This window comes from Cherax quadricarinatus, chromosome 19, assembly GCF_038502225.1.
Source record: "Cherax quadricarinatus isolate ZL_2023a chromosome 19, ASM3850222v1, whole genome shotgun sequence".
In the NCBI taxonomy this organism is placed as follows: Eukaryota; Metazoa; Arthropoda; class Malacostraca; order Decapoda; family Parastacidae; genus Cherax; species Cherax quadricarinatus.
In genome coordinates this window covers 30,215,178-30,235,581 of record NC_091310.1, presented here as the reverse complement: position 1 = coordinate 30,235,581, position 20,404 = coordinate 30,215,178, and the positions used below count along the sequence as shown (strand labels likewise).

Genomic DNA, 20,404 nt, shown 5'->3' with positions numbered 1-20,404 from the left:
TGACCAGGCAAGCACCAGACAAACCTGGTTGACCAGGCAAGCACCAGACAAGCCTGGTTAACCAGGCAAGCACCAGACAAGCCTGGTTAACCAGGCAAGCACCAGACAAGCCTGGTTGACCAGGCAAGCACCAGACAAGCCTGGTTGACCAGGCAAGAACCAGACAAGCCTGGTTGACCAGGCAAGAACCAGACAAGCCTGGTTGACCAGGCAAGAACCAGACAAGCCTGGTTGACCAGGCAAGAACCAGACAAGCCTGGTTGACCAGGCAAGAACCAGACAAGCCTGACTGACCAGACAAGAACCAGACAAGTCTGGTTAACCAGGCAAGCACCAGACAAGTCTGGTTAACCAGGCAAGAACCAGACAAGCCTGATTGACCAGGCAAGCACCAGACAAGCCTGGTTGACCAGGCAAGCACCAGACAAGCCTGGTTAACCAGACAAGAACCAGACAAGTCTGGTTAACCAGGCAAGAACCAGACAAGTCTGGTTAACCAGGCAAGAACCAGACAAGCCTGATTGACCAGGCAAGCACCAGACAAGCCTGGTTGACCAGGCAAGCACCAGACAAGCCTGGTTAACCAGTCAAGCACCAGACAAGCCTGGTTAACCAGGCAAGCACCAGACAAGCCTGGTTGACCAGGCAAGCACCAGGCAAGCCTGGTTGACCAGGCAAGCACCAGACAAGCCTGGTTGACCAGGCAAGCACCAGACAAGCCTGGTTGACCAGGCAAGCACCAGACAAGCCTGGTTGACCAGGCAAGAACCAGACAAGCCTGGTTGACCAGGCAAGCACCAGACAAGCCTGGCTGCTGAAGAAGGGGTAAACTCTTGGTACCAACCAAAGGTATGTCAAAGTTCTATAAATTTATTCATTATTGTTATATTGTTCTCCTGTGTGATGGTGTTATGAACCACACACCTGTCTGGGCACCTGTCTGGGCACCTGTCTGGGCACCTGTCTGGGCACGGCAGGCAGACTTCGGATGCCATAATTACTGGACATAAATAGTACAATTAGCACTAGTTATGCACACAGGTAGCCTCTAACACGACTGATAGTCAGCCTACAGCTTCTGTTGGGTCAGGTAAAAGGACACAAGTGCAACTAATGTGACAATTTATTGTGGCAACGTTTCGCTCTCTAGGAGCTTTATCAAGCAGTTACAATACATGGACACAAGGATATATATATATATATATATATATATATATATATATATATATATATATATATATATATATATATATATATATATATATATATATATATATGTATATATATATATATATATGCAATAAGATCACAGTAAACAGGTGATTTCAAAATATGCAAAACAACCACTCTGAAAGAATAGAGAAATTCCAAGCGCTTTCGTGACTACTCACATTATCAAGGAACTATGAAAGTGAAGCATCCAAGGAAGCTATATAAGGGGTCGGCCAGCACCTCACTATCAGATCCCACAATGGTTAAACACGTGACGCGCGGCGAGCCAACTTGGACAGGTCCTTTGCAAAACTCACCCCCGAGCTATTTATTTGTCCAGTGTATTATTAAATTCTACAAAAATTCTATTAATTATAAATGGATCTAATTTATATAAACCAAAGGAAATATTCATATTATTGTCAAAACTGCTTTTTATGAAACAAGATTCAATTATATTCCTGTCGACCATGGACTTGCTTGATACTACTTTCTCAACTTTTTGAAAATCAATTGGATGGTTAAAATCTCTTACATGAATAAATAGAGCATTGGAATCTTGTCCAGTTCTAATGCTATATTTATGTTGTTTTAATCTTAGTTCGAGATTTTTACCAGTTTGACCGTAATAAACTTTATCGCAAATTTTACAAGGAATCTTATAGACACATCCATCAGCATTTTGGGGGGAATTCTTAATCAAAAGTTTTTTTACTGTATCAAGATTTTTGAATACAACTTTAATATTAAAAGTCTTAAGAAGAGAAGGCATATCAACCAAGTTTTCATGGTAAGGGAGAACCAACATATTTTTAGTTGAATAAGGCTGGTTGCCCTTTTTTGGATTATAAAAAGTGTTCCTAGCAACTTTAAAAGATTTATCAATTACATTTCTTGGGTATTTTAAATCATTACCTATTTCATAAATTTTGGATATTTCCTCATCTATGAACTCAGGACTACAAATTCGTAAAGCTCTCAAAAACATTGATGAGAAAACAGACAGTTTGACTCTATCTTGATGCGAGGAATAATAGTGGACATAGGAACAGTTATTTGTAGGTTTTCTGTAAATTTTAAATTTGAATTCATTATTACCCTTAATAATTAAAACATCTAGAAAAGGCAATGAGTTATTTTCTTCAAACTCAACAGTAAAGTTTATAGAATGGGCTAAGCTATTTAATTTTCCAAGAAAATGGTGTATATCTACATTTTTGGGCATAAGACACAAAATATCATCAACATATCTGAACCATTTAGCTCTATTAGGGAGGATTGTGTTAAGCAACCTTGTTTCAAAAAATTCCATGTATAGGTTACTAAGAACAGGTGAAAGAGGATTTCCCATTGCCATACCAAACTTCTGAGTGTAAAACTTATCATTAAATACAAATTTTGCATCAACAATGCAAAGTTTAATAAGTTTAATGATAGTAGGAACTGGCAATGGTAAATCATAGTTAACGAGTTCTTCAGATAAGAAACTTAATAAATCATCAACAGGAACTTTCGTAAACAAGGAAGTAACATCAAAACTAACCATGTTAAAATCATTTAAGTCAGTCAAGGAGTTTAATTTATCAACCAAGTCTATGTTGTTTTTAACATTAAAGTTAGAAATTTTGCCAACAATAGGGCTCAAAATATCGACAAGCCATTTGGATAATTTATATGAAACTGACCCTATGGAGCTAATAATTGGTCTGACTGGATTCCCTGGTTTGTGTGTTTTTATTAGTCCATACATGTAAGGTAAAGATGGATTAGTGGAAACACAGTATGTTGGATCATTGCTATAATAAACTCAGAAGAATTTGTAATGAACTCGAGAGCAAACTACAAAGAAAATTAGACATTTTAATTGAAAATAGTGATTGGACAAAGCATGCTAATAACAATTTTGTAATTAACTTATCAGATGAAATTTTAGACAAACATACAACTGCTGCTCTAGGTTTTGGCCTAAGTTTTGCAACTTCAAAAAAACTTAATAATGTTGAAATTGCAAAAGCCTTTTGTAACTTTGAAAAATTTTCTGATTTATCCTCTGATGAAATTAATATTAGTAAAGGAATGGTATACAGCTCTATGTTAAAACCAAACATTCCCAATTGCCCTCAAAGATTCTTTAAGTCTTATGATACACTTAATAACAATAAAAATTTGCGCCTTACTAAAGCAGACAAAATAAATGCAATAGTAATTATGAAAGAAAATGATTACCAAGAAAAAATGAATAATCTCTTAGATGATACTGAAACCTATTCTAAACTTAGGAAAAATCCCCTAGAAACCGTTAACAGCAATTTCAATAAAACAATAAAACTTCTACTGAAAGGCAAAGATGAATTAGTCAAACAATTTACTTCCACTAATCCATCTTTACCTTACATGTATGGACTAATAAAAACACACAAACCAGGGAATCCAGTCAGACCAATTATTAGCTCCATAGGGTCAGTTTCATATAAATTATCCAAATGGCTTGTCGATATTTTGAGCCCTATTGTTGGCAAAATTTCTAACTTTAATGTTAAAAACAACATAGACTTGGTTGATAAATTAAACTCCTTGACTGACTTAAATGATTTTAACATGGTTAGTTTTGATGTTACTTCCTTGTTTACGAAAGTTCCTGTTGATGATTTATTAAGTTTCTTATCTGAAGAACTCGTTAACTATGATTTACCATTGCCAGTTCCTACTATCATTAAACTTATTAAACTTTGCATTGTTGATGCAAAATTTGTATTTAATGATAAGTTTTACACTCAGAAGTTTGGTATGGCAATGGGAAATCCTCTTTCACCTGTTCTTAGTAACCTATACATGGAATTTTTTGAAACAAGGTTGCTTAACACAATCCTCCCTAATAGAGCTAAATGGTTCAGATATGTTGATGATATTTTGTGTCTTATGCCCAAAAATGTAGATATACACCATTTTCTTGGAAAATTAAATAGCTTAGCCCATTCTATAAACTTTACTGTTGAGTTTGAAGAAAATAACTCATTGCCTTTTCTAGATGTTTTAATTATTAAGGGTAATAATGAATTCAAATTTAAAATTTACAGAAAACCTACAAATAACTGTTCCTATGTCCACTATTATTCCTCGCATCAAGATAGAGTCAAACTGTCTGTTTTCTCATCAATGTTTTTGAGAGCTTTACGAATTTGTAGTCCTGAGTTCATAGATGAGGAAATATCCAAAATTTATGAAATAGGTAATGATTTAAAATACCCAAGAAATGTAATTGATAAATCTTTTAAAGTTGCTAGGAACACTTTTTATAATCCAAAAAAGGGCAACCAGCCTTATTCAACTAAAAATATGTTGGTTCTCCCTTACCATGAAAACTTGGTTGATATGCCTTCTCTTCTTAAGACTTTTAATATTAAAGTTGTATTCAAAAATCTTGATACAGTAAAAAAACTTTTGATTAAGAATTCCCCCCAAAATGCTGATGGATGTGTCTATAAGATTCCTTGTAAAATTTGCGATAAAGTTTATTACGGTCAAACTGGTAAAAATCTCGAACTAAGATTAAAACAACATAAATATAGCATTAGAACTGGACAAGATTCCAATGCTCTATTTATTCATGTAAGAGATTTTAACCATCCAATTGATTTTCAAAAAGTTGAGAAAGTAGTATCAAGCAAGTCCATGGTCGACAGGAATATAATTGAATCTTGTTTCATAAAAAGCAGTTTTGACAATAATATGAATATTTCCTTTGGTTTATATAAATTAGATCCATTTATAATTAATAGAATTTGGGTAGAATTTAATAATACACTGGACAAATAAATAGCTCGGGGGTGAGTTTTGCAAAGGACCTGTCCAAGTTGGCTCGCCGCGCGTCACGTGTTTAACCATTGTGGGATCTGATAGTGAGGTGCTGGCCGACCCCTTATATAGCTTCCTTGGATGCTTCACTTTCATAGTTCCTTGATAATGTGAGTAGTCACGAAAGCGCTTGGAATTTCTCTATTCTTTCAGAGTGGTTGTTTTGCATATATATATATATATATATAATATATATATATATATATGTATATATATGTATATATATATATATAGATATTATATATATATATATATATATATATATATATATATATATATATATATATATATATATATATATATATATATATATATATATATATATATATATATATATATATATATATATATATATATATATATATATATATATATATATATATATATATATATATATGTTTATAGTGAGGTGTAAGGCGCATTCCTACTTGCATTAATGTGTTCACTGAAACGTGTTCCAACGTTTCTTGCTGTTTCACCTACATACATTCTGTCGCAGCCTCCACAGGGTATAGTATACACCCCTGCATTGACTGGTTCATGGTGCCTCGATTTTGTCCTGGTTAAATCTCTTATGGAAGTGCGGGTTGCGATGGCGACTCTAGTGTTAGCTTGCGCTAGTACTTTAGAAACGTTCAAAGCAACCTGGCTGTTGGGAAGGATTATAACTTTGTTAGGAGTGTTGGTAACTCTGCCAACATCCATGCATTCTGTTGGTCGTCACTACAGATGTCACTTCTTGGAACCATGGAAAAAAAGAAGCAGTTGTAAACATTGTGCTGCTGGGTCAGGTGTTATGGTAATTTGTCAAGCACTCAGGTGTTATGATAATGTGTCAACCACTCAGGTGTTACAATGTGCAGTGTGTCAACCCTCACGTTACTGATCCAGCTGACTCAGGTGCTCTGGTAATAAACGAAATGATCTCAATACCGTGGCTGGAACAATACCGTGGTTGGAACAATACCGTGGCTGTAACAATACAGTGGTTGGAACAATACCGTGGCTGGAACAATACAGTGGTTGGAACAATACCATGGGTGGAACAGTACCGTGGCTAGAACAATAACGTAGCTGGAATAGTACAGTTGCTGGAACCATACCATGACTGGGACAATACCGTGGCTGGAACAATACCATGGCTGGAACAATACCGTGGTTAGAACAATACCGTGGCTGAAACATTACCGTGGCTGGAACAATACCGTGGCTGGAATAATGCACAAACAATCGTATATCAGAATTAAACACGTGTGCAACATCTGGGTATCTTTTTACTTTGTAGACGTTTCGCAATCCAGTGGTTTCATCAGTACAATACTTGGACATAATCTGAAGACTGTAGAGATATACACAGAAGACGGGGGTAATCAGTCCCTCAGCCTGGGAGCAGGTGATGACCACCGTAATCTTAAAGAATCGATACACAAATAACCCAGAGTGCAGGTTATTTATGAGTTATGGTAATGTGTGTTGTGTGTCAACCATGTTAGAAGTGGTACAGTCAGACTGGCAAGAAGCATGCTCCAGCATAGCTTATTCAACCTCCTACCTGGATGCAAGTGTGGCGTCAGACTCGCTGCTAAATGCGATTTTCAGTACGGGCGTTAATATGGCAATGGTATACAATACCGTTAGGTTGGAAATGGTGCAAAATACCAACAAGTTGAAGATTAAGACACATGTGCAACAGCTGGGTATCTTTATTGATGAAACGTTTCGCCTACACAGTAGACTTCTTCAGTCGAGTACACAGGACTTAGCAGAAGCAGTAGAGATTTAAAGACGATGTAATCTGTTTCTTTGAACTCATACATCTCTAAATTTTTCGTGGAAAATTGAAATTTCCTTAAAATTCTTCCCCCTTCCCCAGAAAGTTGCAAAAATAGTGAAATATTAAGTTTTTTTTTTTTCTGTTTACTAGGAATTCAAGAATATTTTTCCAAATGTAATTTTCTGAAGGCAGACACTTCAACAATACACCTTCCTTATCTCTCTCAATACTGAGACTCCCCGAATTCTTTTAAATTTTTTATTTTAGTCATTTACGAAGGCTGTGAGAAGTGTCGCTTACGTGGCGGGTGATTTACCCGCCAGATATTGGGTCGGTGGGAGAATATTGGAACCTAGGAAGGGGATTGGAACGTTCATCAGTAGTGTTGGATTACCCTGGTAACAGATTTGATAGTATTACTGAGGACATTGTCTGTGTGTACTAAGTTATTATTGCGACCCCTGAATGGGTCACAATGTATATAATGTATATTACCTGTTCATATAATTTTATATTGCTTATATTTGCAATATTAGCTAATCGTAATTTTTTTTTTATCACACTGGCCGATTCCCACCAAGGCAGGGTGGCCCGAAAAAGAAAAACTTTCACCATCATTCACTCCATCACTGTCTTGCCAGAAGGGTGCTTTACACTACAGTTTTTAAACTGCAACATTAACACCCCTCCTTCAGAGTGCAGGCACTGTACTTCCCATCTCCAGGACTCAAGTCCGGCCTGCCGGTTTCCCTGAACCCCCTCATAAATGTTACTTTGCTCACACTCCAACAGCACGTCAAGTATTAAAAACCATTTGTCTCCATTCACTCCTATCAAACACGCTCACGCATGCCTGCTGGAAGTCCAAGCCCCTCGCACACAAAACCTCCTTTACCCCCTCCCTCTAACCTTTCCTAGGCCGACCCCTACCCCGCCTTCCTTCCACTACAGACTGATACACTCTTGAAGTCATTCTGTTTCGCTCCATTCTCTCTACATGTCCGAACCACCTCAACAACCCTTCCTCAGCCCTCTGGACAACAGTTTTGGTAATCCCGCACCTCCTCCTAACTTCCAAACTACGAATTCTCTGCATTATATTCACACCACACATTGCCCTCAGACATGACATCTCCACTGCCTCCAGCCTTCTCCTCGCTGCAACATTCATCACCCATGCTTCACACCCATATAAGAGCGTTGGTAAAACTATACTCTCATACATTCCCCTCTTTGCCTCCAAGGACAAAGTTCTTTGTCTCCACAGACTCCTAAGTGCACCACTCACCCTTTTCCCCTCATCAATTCTATGATTCACCTCATCTTTCATAGACCCATCCGCTGACACGTCCACTCCCAAATATCTGAATACATTCACCTCCTCCATACTCTCTCCCTCCAATCTGATATCCAAACTTTCATCACCTAATCTTTTTGTTATCCTCATAACCTTACTCTTTCCTGTATTCACTTTCAATTTTCTTCTTTTGCACACCCTACCAAATTCATCCACCAATCTCTGCAACTTCTCTTCAGAATCTCCCAAGAGCACAGTGTCATCAGCAAAGAGCAACTGTGACAACTCCCACTTTATGTGTGATTCTTTATCTTTTAACTCCACGCCTCTTGCCAAGACCCTCGCATTTACTTCTCTTACAACCCCATCTATAAATATATTAAACAACCACGGTGACATCACACATCCTTATCTAAGGCCTACTTTTACTGGGAAATAATTTCCCTCTTTCCTACATACTCGTAAATATTTTGCTTTATATTATTATTTGACTTAGTTATATTACTAGGTAGGATGTAACATTTATATATTATTAAGTGCTCATAGTTCGAGAGTGTTAAGTAGTTGACAGTATTGTCTAACTACTGTAATTATCGCTCTGCTCGTTTCTCTGCTGGCTTCTCTGTAGTTGCTGGGCAGCAGCAGTCCACGGAGAGTCACGTGATCAGGGTGGGGTGATCACACCTCACCTGGAGAGAGAGTCTGGCTGGCCTGCTCTCGCTCTCTTGTCTGTTTGACGTTGCTTCCAACAAGACGTGTCTCTCCAGCTCTTCATTGCTGGCCCTTGTTGGAAGATCGTCTCTGTCGCTTTCTTGTTGTTAGTTCTGTGTAACTCTGCTTACAGAACATAGCCTAGACTTAGTGATTTTCGACGTTGTACTGAGGTTGTGTGTCTCATAGACACTCTGAGAAACTCGGATCCTGAGCTGTAGCTTCTGGCCTAATTTGTACTGGTATCTGTGTACTGTCGCAGTCGAGGATTTTCTAATGCTGAACTTAGATTCAGTAGTATGGGAATTTTGTGACTTTTGTGGAGGATCTGCAGATGGTCCCTACTTAGTGTCGTTATATTATCTCCTTGTTCCTGATTCTGTGTCGCTGTTGCTGGTTATATTGCTGTTCGGTTTATCAGTCGTTTTATTGTTCAAGCAACCTGTTCTGATTGCCAGGTTGGTCAAGAAGTTAGTTTATGTGAGGACTTTTAGTCAGTCACTGGTTAAGTCTAGTCGAGTCTTGAGACATAGCGAACTACTTAGAGCACTTACACACATGCACACGAACTTGTATATATTTGTATAATGTTATTAAATGCTAACAATGTACCAGACGGTACTTGAAAGCCATAAAGATGTGATATGTGCCTTCAGCACAATACATATTATACAATATATATTATATTCAATTGATTACTATAATATACGCTAGACAACTTTATTGTTATTAATAAACTTATTAAATTTTAATTTCTTTAGTTAGTAGCCTACCAGTTGTAATCCTGAAGCACTATTGAATCTTACTAATTTCTAATAGATAATTGGACCAGGATACTGACTACTTGCTACAAAAACCCAGTAACAGGCTGGATGCTAGAAGGGCGGTCCTTTCTAGTATTCACTGGAGATCTCTGTCATTATTAGATATCGCGTTTTTCTGTAACAGTTATACTAACCTATTTGTGGCTGTAGGGGTCGATTCACAGCTGGTGAGGGGCTCTTGATCTAGGGAATTGGATCTGTGCTCCAGTTACCTGAATACCTTGTGTGTGTGTGTGTGTGTGTGTGTGTGTGTGTGTGTGTGTGTACTCTCCTAATTTTGATTCCAGGGGTCGATTCATAGCTCCTGGCCCCCGCCTCTTCACTGGTCGCCACTAGGTCCACTCTCTCCCTGCTCCATGAGCTTTATCATGCCTCTTCTTAAAGCTATGTATGGATGCTGCCTCCACTACATCGCATTCCAGACTATTCCACTTCCTGACAGCTGTGTGTGTGTGTGTGTGTGTGTGTGTGTGTACTCACCTAATTGTGGTTGCAGGAGTCGAGACTCAGCTCCTGGCCCCGCCTCTTCACTGAACGCTACTAGTTCCTCTCCCTGCTCCCTGAGCTTTATCATACCTCGTCTTAAAGCTATGTATGGTTCCTGCCTTCACTATATCACTCACCAGACTGTTCCACTTCCTGACCACTCTATGACTGAAGTGTGTGTGTGTGTGTGTGTGTGTGTGTGTGTGTGTGTGTGTGTGTGTGTGTGTGTGTGTGTGTACTCACCTAATTGTACTCGCCTAATTGTGGTTGCACGAGTCGAGATTCAGCTCCTGGCCCCGCCTCTTCACTAACCGCTATTGGGTCCTCCATCTCCCTGCTCCTTGAGCTTTATCATACCTCGTTCCTGCCTCCACTACATCGCTTGCCAGACTATTCCAATTCCTAATAACTCTGTGGCTGAAGAAATACTTCCTAACATCCTTTTGACTCATCTGAGTCTTCAGCTTCCAATTGTGACCCTTTGTTTCTGTGTCCCATCTCTGGAATATCCTGTTTCTGTCTACCTTGTCTATTCCACGCAGTATTTTGTATGCCATTATCATGTCTTCCCTGACCCTCCTGTCCTCTAGTGTCGTCAGACCGATTTCGCTTAACCTTTCTTCATAGGACATTCGCCTTAGCTCTGGAACTAGCCTTGTTGCAAACCTTTGCACTTTCTCTAATTTCCTGACGTGTTTAACCAGGTGTGGGTTCCAAACTGGTGCAGCATACTCCAGTATGGGCCTGACGTACACAGTGTATAAAGTCTTGAACGATTCCTTACTGAGGTACCGGAACGCTATTCTCAGGTTTGCCGGGCGCCCATGTGCCTCAGCAGTTATCTGGTTAACGTGTGCTTCTGGCGATGTACTCGGTATTATATTCACTTCTAGATCTTTCTCCTTGAGTGAGGTTTGCAGTCTTTGGCCACTAGCCTATACTCTGTCTGCGGTCTTCTTTGCCCTTCTCCGATCTTCATGACTTTGCATTTGGCGGGGTTAAATTCTAGGAGCCAGTTGCTGGACCACGCATCCAGTCTGTCCAGGTCTCTTTGTAGACTTGTCTGGTCCGCATCTGATTTAATTCCCCTCATTAACTTCACATCATCTGCAAACAGGGACACATCTGAGTCTATCCCTTCCATCATGTCGTTCACATATACCAAGAATAGCACTGGTCCCAGGACTGACCCCTGTGGGACCCCGCTCGTCACCTTCGCCCACTGTGATACCTCATCACGGACCATGACTCGCTGTTGCCTCCCTGTTGCCTCCCTGTTAGGTATTCTCTGATCCATTACAGTGCCCTTCCTGTTATATGTGCCTGTTCCTCTAACTTCTGTGCTAATCTCTTATGAGGAACTGTGTCGAAGGCCTTCTTGCAGTCCAAGAAAATGCAATCAACCCACCACTTCCTCTCATTTCTTACTTCAGTTACCTTGTCATAAAACTCTAGTAGGTTTATGACACAGGATTTGCCTTCCGTGAATCCATGCTGGCTGTCGTTTATAATCTTGTTCAGCTCCAGGTGCTCCACCACTCTCCTCCTGATAATTTTCTCCATGACTTTGCATACTAAACACGTCAGTGACACTGACCTATAATTTAGTGCTTCATTTCTGTCTCCTTTCTTAAAGATGGGGACTACATTTGCCATCTTCCATACTTCAGGTAGTTGCCCAGTTTCATGGGAAGTGTTGAAGATTTTGGTTAGTGGCACACATAGTGTCTCTGCTAACTCTCTTAGGACCCATGGAGAGATGTCCAGTCCCACTGCTTTTGAGGTATCAAGGTCACTTAGGAGTTTCTCCACCTCCTCCTCAGTTGTGTGTAATTCATCCAACACTTGTTGGTATATCCCTTGTTGCTGTACCCCACTGTTTTGTCTTCCCAGTGTCCCTTCAGCCTCCACTGTAACTACTTACTGAAATCTCATGTTGAGCTCCTCACAGACTTCTTGGTCGTTTCTTGTGAGCTCCCCACCTTCTTTCCTCAGCCTGATTACCTGGTTCTTGACTGTTGTCTTCCTCCTGATGTGGCTGTAAAGCAGTTTCAGGTCAAACTTGACTTTCGATGCTATGTCGTTTTCATACTGCCGCTGGGCCTCCCTCCTTATCTGTGCATACTCGTTTCTGGCTCGCCGACTAATCTCTTTATTTTCCTGAGTCCTTTGTCTTCTGTACTTTTTCCATTCTCTAGAATACTTAGTTTTTGGCTCCCTACATCTTCGGGTAAACCAAGGGCTTGTTCTGTAATTCCCATTATTTCTGTTACCCCTAGGAAAAAAAACTTTTCCTCTGCCTCCTTGCATTTTGTTGTTACGAAGTCCATCATTTCGTTTACTGATTTTCCTACCAACTCCTGTTTCCACTGAACCTGCTGCAAGGTCCTCATTCCTGTGTATTCCCCCCTTTTATAGTCTGGCTTTTCTACTCCTGTTGCCCTCTCCACTTTTAGCTCCACGATGTATTCAAAGCTCATAACCACGTGGTCACTAGCTCCAAGGGGCCTTTCATATGTGATGTGCTCAATGTCTGAACTACTCAGGATGAACACAAGGTCCAGTCTTGCTGGTTCCTCTTTCCCCCTCTCTCTCTGGTAGTGTCCCTAACATGTTGGTGCATGAGGTTTGCTAGCACCACATACATCATCTTGGCTCTCCATGTTTTGGGACCCACATGTGGCTCCAGGTTTTCCCAATCAATCTCCCTGTGATTGAAGTCGCCCATGACCAGTAACTTCGCTCTACTCGAGTGAGCCCTTCTTGCCACCTCAGCTAGAGTGTCCACCATTGTTCTGTTGCATGCATCATATTCCTCTCTTGGCCTCCTGCAGTTCTGTGGTGGGTTATACATCACTGCAATGACTGTGTGTCTGTGTGTGTGTACTCACCTATTTGTACTCACCTATTTGTGGTTGCAGGGGTCGAGTCTTAGCTCCTGGCCCCGCCTCTTCACCGGTTGCTACTGGGCCCTCTCTCTCCCCGCTCCATGAGCTTTATCAAACCTCGTCTTAAAACTGTGTATGGTTCCTGCCTCCACTACGTCATTTTCTAGGCTATTCCACTGCCTTATAACTCTATGACTGAAGAAATACTTCCTAATATCTCTCTGACTCATTTGTGTCTTCAACTTCCAATTGAGGCCTCTTGTTTCTGTGTCCCCTCCCTGGAACATCCTGTCTTTGTCCACCTTGTCTATTCCACGCAGTATTTTATATGTCGTTATCATGTCTCCCCTGACCCTCCTGTCCTCCAGTGTTGTCAGGCCAATTTTCCTTAATCTTTCTTCATAGGACATTCCCCTTAGCTCTGGAACTAACCGTGTCGCAAACCTTTGTACTTTCTCTAGTTTCTTGATGTGCTTTATCAAGTGCGGGTTCCAAACAGGTGCTGCATACTCTAGTATGGGCCTAACATACACGGTGTACAGTGTCTTGAACGATTCCTTACTAAGGTATCGGAATGCTGTTCTCAGGTTTGCCAGGCGCCCATATGCTGCAGCAGTTATCTGATTGATGTGTGCTTCCGGAGACATGCTCGGTGTTATACTCACCCCAAGATCTTTCTCCTTGAGTGAGGTTTGCAGTCTTTGGCCACCTAGCCTATACTCTGTCTGTGGTCTTCTGTGCCCTTCCCCTATCTTCATGACTTTGCATTTGGCAGGATTAAATTCGAGAAGCCATTTGCTGGACCAGGTGTCCAGTCTGTCCAGGTCTCTTTGAAGTCCTGCCCGGTCCTCATCAGATTTAATTCTCCTCATTAACTTCACATCATCTGCAAACAGGGACACTTCTGAGTCTAACCCTTCCATCATGTCGTTCACATATACCAAAAATAGCACTGGTCCTAGGACCGACCCCTGTGGGACCCCACTCGTCACAGGTGCCCACTGTGATACATCATTACGTACCATGACTCGTTGTTGCCTCCCTGTCAGGTATTCTCTGATCCATTGCAGTGCCCTTCCTGTCATATGCGCCTGATGCTCTAGCTTCTGCACTAATCTCTTGTGAGGAACTGTGTCAAAGGCCTTCTTGCAGTCCAAGAAGATGCAATCAACCCACCCCTCTCTCTCGTGTCTTACTTCTGTTATTTTATCATAAAACTCCAGAAGGTTTGTGACACAGGATTTGCCTTCCATGAATCCGTGCTGGTTGGCATTTATACTCTTGTTCCGTTCCAGGTGCTCCACCACTCTCCTCCTGATAATCTTCTCCATAACTTTGCTTACTATACACGTCAATGACACAGGTCTATAGTTTAGTGCCTCTTTTCTGTCTCCTTTTTTAAAAATGGGAACTACATTTGCCGTCTTCCATACCTCAGGTAGTTGCCCAGATTGTGGTAAGTGGCATGCACAACATATCTGCTCCCTCTCTAAGGACCCACGGGGAGATGTTGTCCGGTCCCATTGCCTTTGAGGTATCGATGTCCCTTAGCAGTTTCTTCACCTCCTCCTCATCTGTATATATGTCGTCCAACACTTGTTGGTGTATTCCTTGCTGGTGTCCCCATCTGATCTGTCCCCCCATAGTCCTTCCTGTCTCTACTGTAAATACTTCCTTAAATCTCGTGTTGAGCTCCTCACATACCTCTTGATCGTTTCTTGTGAGTTGTCCACCTTCTTTCCTCAGCCTTATCACCTGGTCCTTGACTGTTGTCTTCCTCCTAATGTGGCTATACAGCAGTTTCGGGTCAGATTTGACTTTCGATGCTATGTCGTTTTCATACTGTCGCTGGGCCTCCCTCCTTATCTGTGCATACTCGTTTCTGGCTCTTCTACTAATCTCCTTGTTTTCCTGGGTCCTATGCCTCCTGTACCTTTTCCATTCTCTGTTGCACTTAGTTTTTGCCTCCCTACACCTTCGGGTAAACCAAGGACTCGTTTTGGTCTTCCTATTATTTCTGTTTCCCTTGGGAACAAACCTTTCCTCTGCCTCCTTGCACTTTGTTGCCACATATTCCATCATCTCGTTTACTGATTTTCTTACCATTTCTCTGTCCCACTGAACCTCCTGCAGGAAGTTTCTCATACCTGTGTAGTCCCCCCTTTTATAGTTTGGCCTGTCCCCTTCAGTTCCTGTTACCTTCTCCACTTGTAACTCTACTATATAATCAAAACTCAGAACCACGTGATCGCTAGCTCCAAGGGGCCTCTCGTAAGTGATGTCCTCAATGTCTGAACTGCTCAGGGTGAACACAAGATCCAGTCTTGCTGGCTCATCCTCCCCTCTCTCTCTGGTTGTGTCCCTGACATGTTGATGCATGAGGTTTTCAAGTACCACACCCATCATCTTGGCTCTCCATGTTTCGGGACCCCCATGTGGCTCCAGGTTTTCCAAGTCGATCTCCCTGTGGTTGAAATCGCCCATTACCAGTAACTTTGCTCTGCTCGAGTGAGCTCTTCTTGCCACCTCAGCCAGTGTGTCCACCATCACCCTGTTGTTTTCTTCGTACTCCTCTCTTGGCCTCCTGCAGTTCTGTGGTGGGTTATACATCACTCCAATGACTACTTTATGTTCTCCAGACTGAATTGTACCTACAATGTAGTCTCTTTCTCCAGTCATGTCCATGCCTTCCATTTCCTCAAATCCCCATCGGTGTTTTATGAGCAGTGCAACCCCTCCTCCCCCTCTACTCCTTCTATCTTTCCTCAGGATCTGATATCCCGTTGGGAAGATTGTGTCTGTTATTGTCTCAGCGAGTTTTGTTTCTGTGACTGCTATGATGTCTGGGGATTTTTCACTGATTCTTTCGTTCCACTCCTCATGTTTATTTGTTATTCCATCCGTGTTTGTGTACCAAACTTTCAGTTTCTTTTCTATCATTGTGGTCATGCAAGAATATTGGGGTTGGGGGAGCGAGAGCCTTGGTGCGGGCCTATATGGGGCTGTGGTGTAGGTGGGGTTTGTGATGATGGGGGTGGGGTCAGAATGCCCATAAGGGACAGCTGTTTGGGTGAGGTTTGTGATATGGGGGTTGGTGGCAGAGGGAACAGTGAGTGGGTTGTAGTATAGGTTGCTCAGTTGCGTTGGGAATGTCGTGGTTGGAGTCTTTTGGTTGGAGATTCTGTGGGGTGTGTTTGCCCTTCCTCCTGTGTCTGGGTCCTGCTCATCTTCGTCATTGCCTCTCGTTCCTCCTTGCGTCTCTGTACCCTCTCTTTCAGTGTAGACCTTTCTTCTTGTGTTCTGTCGCGGTCGAGGTATACTCTCTGGTACCCCTGTTTGTGGTTAGGTAAGACACATATGCAACAGTTAGGTATCTTTATTATGAAACGTTTCGCCTACACAGTAGGCTTCTTCAGTCAAGTACAGAAAAGTTGATAGAAGCAGAAGATACTTGAAGACGATGTAATCAGTCCATCACCCTTAAAGTTTTGAGGTGGTCAGTCCCTCAGTCTGGAGAAGAGCATTGTTCCATAGTATGAAACAATATGGAGATGAAGTGACAGGATGGAGCTTTTTATAGCGCTCTCACTAGTGAGAGCGCTCTCACTAGTGAGAGCACTATAAAAAGCTCCATCCTGTCACTTCATCTCCATATTGTTTCATACTATGGAACAATGCTCTTCTCCAGACTGAGGGACTGACCACCTCAAAACTTTAAGGGTGATGGACTGATTACATCGTCTTCAAGTATCTTCTGCTTCTATCAACTTTTCTGTACTTGACTGAAGAAGCCTACTGTGTAGGCGAAACGTTTCATAATAAAGATACCTAACATAAGAACATAAGAACATAAGAACGAAGGAACACTGCAGAAGGCCTACTGGCCCATGCGAGGCAGGTCCAAGTCTCCTACCGGCTTAAGCCAATGCACCCAACCTAGTCAGGTCAGGTCACATTGACTTAAGGGAGGAACACGGCAACCGACCTGGTAGCACAAGCTATCAGGTCTAACTCACACCCACCCACATCCACTCATGTATTTATCCAACCTATTTTTAAAGCTACACAACGTTCTGGCCTCTATAACGGTACTTGGGAGTTTGTTCCACTCATCCACAACTCTATTACCAAACCAGTACTTTCCTATATCCTTCCTGAATCTGAATTTTTCCAACTTAAAACCATTGCTGCGAGTCCTGTCTAGGCTAGATATTTTCAGCACACTATTTACATCCCCTTTATTTATTCCTGTCTTCCATTTATACACCTCAATCATATCCCCCCTAATTCTACGTCTTTCTAGAGAGTGCAGATTCAGGGCCCTTAGTCTATCCTCATAGGGAAGGTTTCTGATACATGGGATCAACTTTGTCATCCTCCTTTGTACATTTTCCAGAGAATTTATATCCATTCTGTAATAAGGTGACCAAAACTGTGCAGCATAATCTAAATGAGGCCTAACCAAGGATGTATAGAGTTGAAGAACAACCTGAGGACTCCTATTATTTATGCTTCTTGATATGAAGCCAAGGATTCTATTAGCTTTATTGCGAACACTTATGCACTGTTGTCTTGGTTTCAGATTACTGCTAACCAGAACTCCTAAATCTTTTTCGCAATCCGTAATATTAAGATCTACATTATTTAGTTTATATGTGGCATGGTTATTGTCCTGTCCAACATTTAGAACTTTGCATTTGTCTATATTAAACTGCATCTGCCACTTCTCCGACCACTGCATCAGTCTATTCAAATCTTCCTGGAGTGCTCGAATGTCCTCGTCAGAATGAATTCGACGGCCTATTTTGGTGTCATCGGCAAACTTGCCGATGTCGCTCTTTATGCCCTCATCTATGTCGTTTATGTAGATTGTGAACAGCAGGGGGCCCAACACTGACCCCTGTGGAACACCGCTCGTGACACTTCCCCACTCTGATTTCTCCCCATTTATGCAAACTCTCTGCTGCCTATTTGTCAACCATGCCTCTATCCAGGAAAAAATTTCTCCTCCTATTCCATGTGCTTTAATTTTCCTCAATAGTCTCTGATGTGGGACCCTGTCAAAAGCCTTACTGAAGTCCATATACACAATATCATATTCATTACCATGATCTACCTCCTCAAATACCTTAGTGAAAAAAGTTAATAAATTCGTAAGGCAGGAACGCCCCTTTGTAAAACCATGCTGAGATTCGTTGATTAATTTAAGCTTTTCAAGGTGGCTACGAACTGCCTCGGCAATTATTGATTCCATAAATTTTCCCACTATGGAGGTTAGGCTTATTGGTCTATAGTTCGAAGCTAAGGACCTGTCACCTGTTTTGAAAATAGGTATCACATTTGCCATTTTCCACTTATCTGGCACCATGCCAGTTTGTAGTGATATGTTGAAAAGATTAGCCAAAGGTGTGCTAAGCTCCTCTTTACATTCCTTTAGAACCCTTGCATACAGTTCATCAGGGCCTGGGGATTTGTTAGGTTTTAATTTATCTATTTGCCTAAGGACCATGTCACTTGTGACCCTAATAGTGCACAGTTTATTATCGTCCTGTTCTACATAATTTATCATTACTGGAATATCGCTGGTATCCTCCTGTGTAAAAACTGAGAGGAAGTATGTGTTAAAAATTCTACACATTTCCTTATCACTGTCAGTGAGCTGACCCGAGGAACTTTTGAGTGGGCCTATCTTGTCCCTGATCTTACTTCTGTATACCTGAAAGAATCCTTTTGGGTTAGTCTTCGATTCTCTTGCAACTTTAACCTCATAATCTCTTTTTGCTTTTCTAATTCCCTTTTTTATTTCTCTCTTTAACTGAATATATCGATTTCTCAATTGCCCCTCTCCTCTTTTGATTTGCCTATATATGCCTCTCTTTTGACCAATCAGATATTTTAATCTATTGTTCATCCATTTAGGATCATTTTTGTTTGATCTGATTTCCCTATTTGGAACATAATTTGACTGAGCAGCTAGAACTATGCCCTGGAAAGCATCATATCGGCAACCATCACCACCTACCTGACCCTTAGTCAGGTCATTCCAGTTCAGCCCACCTAAGTAATTTTTCAGTCCTATGAAATCAGCCAAGCGAAAGTCAGGGACGGAGACTTGATTGCCATTATTAGGGGAATTCCATGATATATTAAAACTGAGTGATTTGTGATCACTTTCCCCAAGCTCATCATTAACCTCAAGATTATTAATTAGTGTTTCCCTACTGGCAAGAACCAAGTCAAGGAGGTTATTTCCCCTAGTTGGCTCTGTCACAAACTGTTTTAAAAAACAATCCTGGATCGTATCAAGAAAGTCACCTGACTCTATATTTCCTGTCAAATTGCTCCAGTCAATCTGTCTATAGTTGAAATCTCCCATTAGCACAACATTTTCGTATGTAGATGCCTTACGAATTTCGTCCCATAGAAGTTTACTGCACTCCCTATCAAGATTTGGGGCCCTGTAAATCACACCCAAAATTAGTTTTTCTCGGCCCTCGAGAAGCTGTAACCAAACAGATTCAGTGGCTGACGCTTCTAATTTAATATCTTGTCTAACACAACAATTTAAATTGTCTCTGACATACATCGCTACTCCACCACCTTTCCTGTTGACCCTGTCAGTGTGGAATAATTTATAGCCTTGTATGTGACATTCAGAGGGCATCTCTCTATCTTTCAGATTGAGCCAGGTCTCTGTTATAGCAATAATATCTATGTTTCCTGCACTTGCAATTAATCTTAGCTCATCTATCTTATTTCTTACACTCCTGCTATTAGTATAGTAAACCTTAAGGGAGCTAGTCCCTTGCTGCCCTCTGCTGTCCCCCTTTGTTTGCTGACCTGATCTATTGTCTTTATTTATAACTTCATGCTGAATGCCTTTTATACATTTACTGTTTCCAACCCAAGTGTTGCAACCTGCTTGTTTCCCACACACACCCATACCTCTATCTTCCATCAGTTTAAAATCATAGGCATTTCACCAATGGCCTTCTCAATCGAGTCTGCAAGTGCTACCACCCCAGCCCCAGAGAGATGTACCCCATCCCTTGCATACATATCATGTTTGCCATAAAAGTTGTTCCAGTTGTCAATGAATGGGATTGCAAGTTCCTTGCAGTATCTGTCTAGCCAGCAATTTACACCAATTGCCCTAGACAACCATTCATTTCCTACTCCCCTTCTAGGCAAGATGCTACATATGATTGGGATCCCTCCCTTAGACTTAATGAAATCTATAGCTGACCTGTACTTATCTAGCAGCTCTTCTCTCCTACCCTTCCCAATATCATTTCCACCAGCACTGAGACAGATAATGGGCTTGCTCCCATTACCTGACATGATATTATCCAGCCTG

At 41.3% G+C, this 20,404-nt stretch overlaps 1 protein-coding gene across 2 annotated transcripts in view; it reads left to right on the top strand.

The window, feature by feature from the left end:
- LOC128688264 (zinc transporter ZIP1) overlaps positions 1 to 20,404 on the top strand; it is a 112,221-nt gene that overhangs the window by 13,492 nt on the left and 78,325 nt on the right. The window lies entirely within an intron of this gene.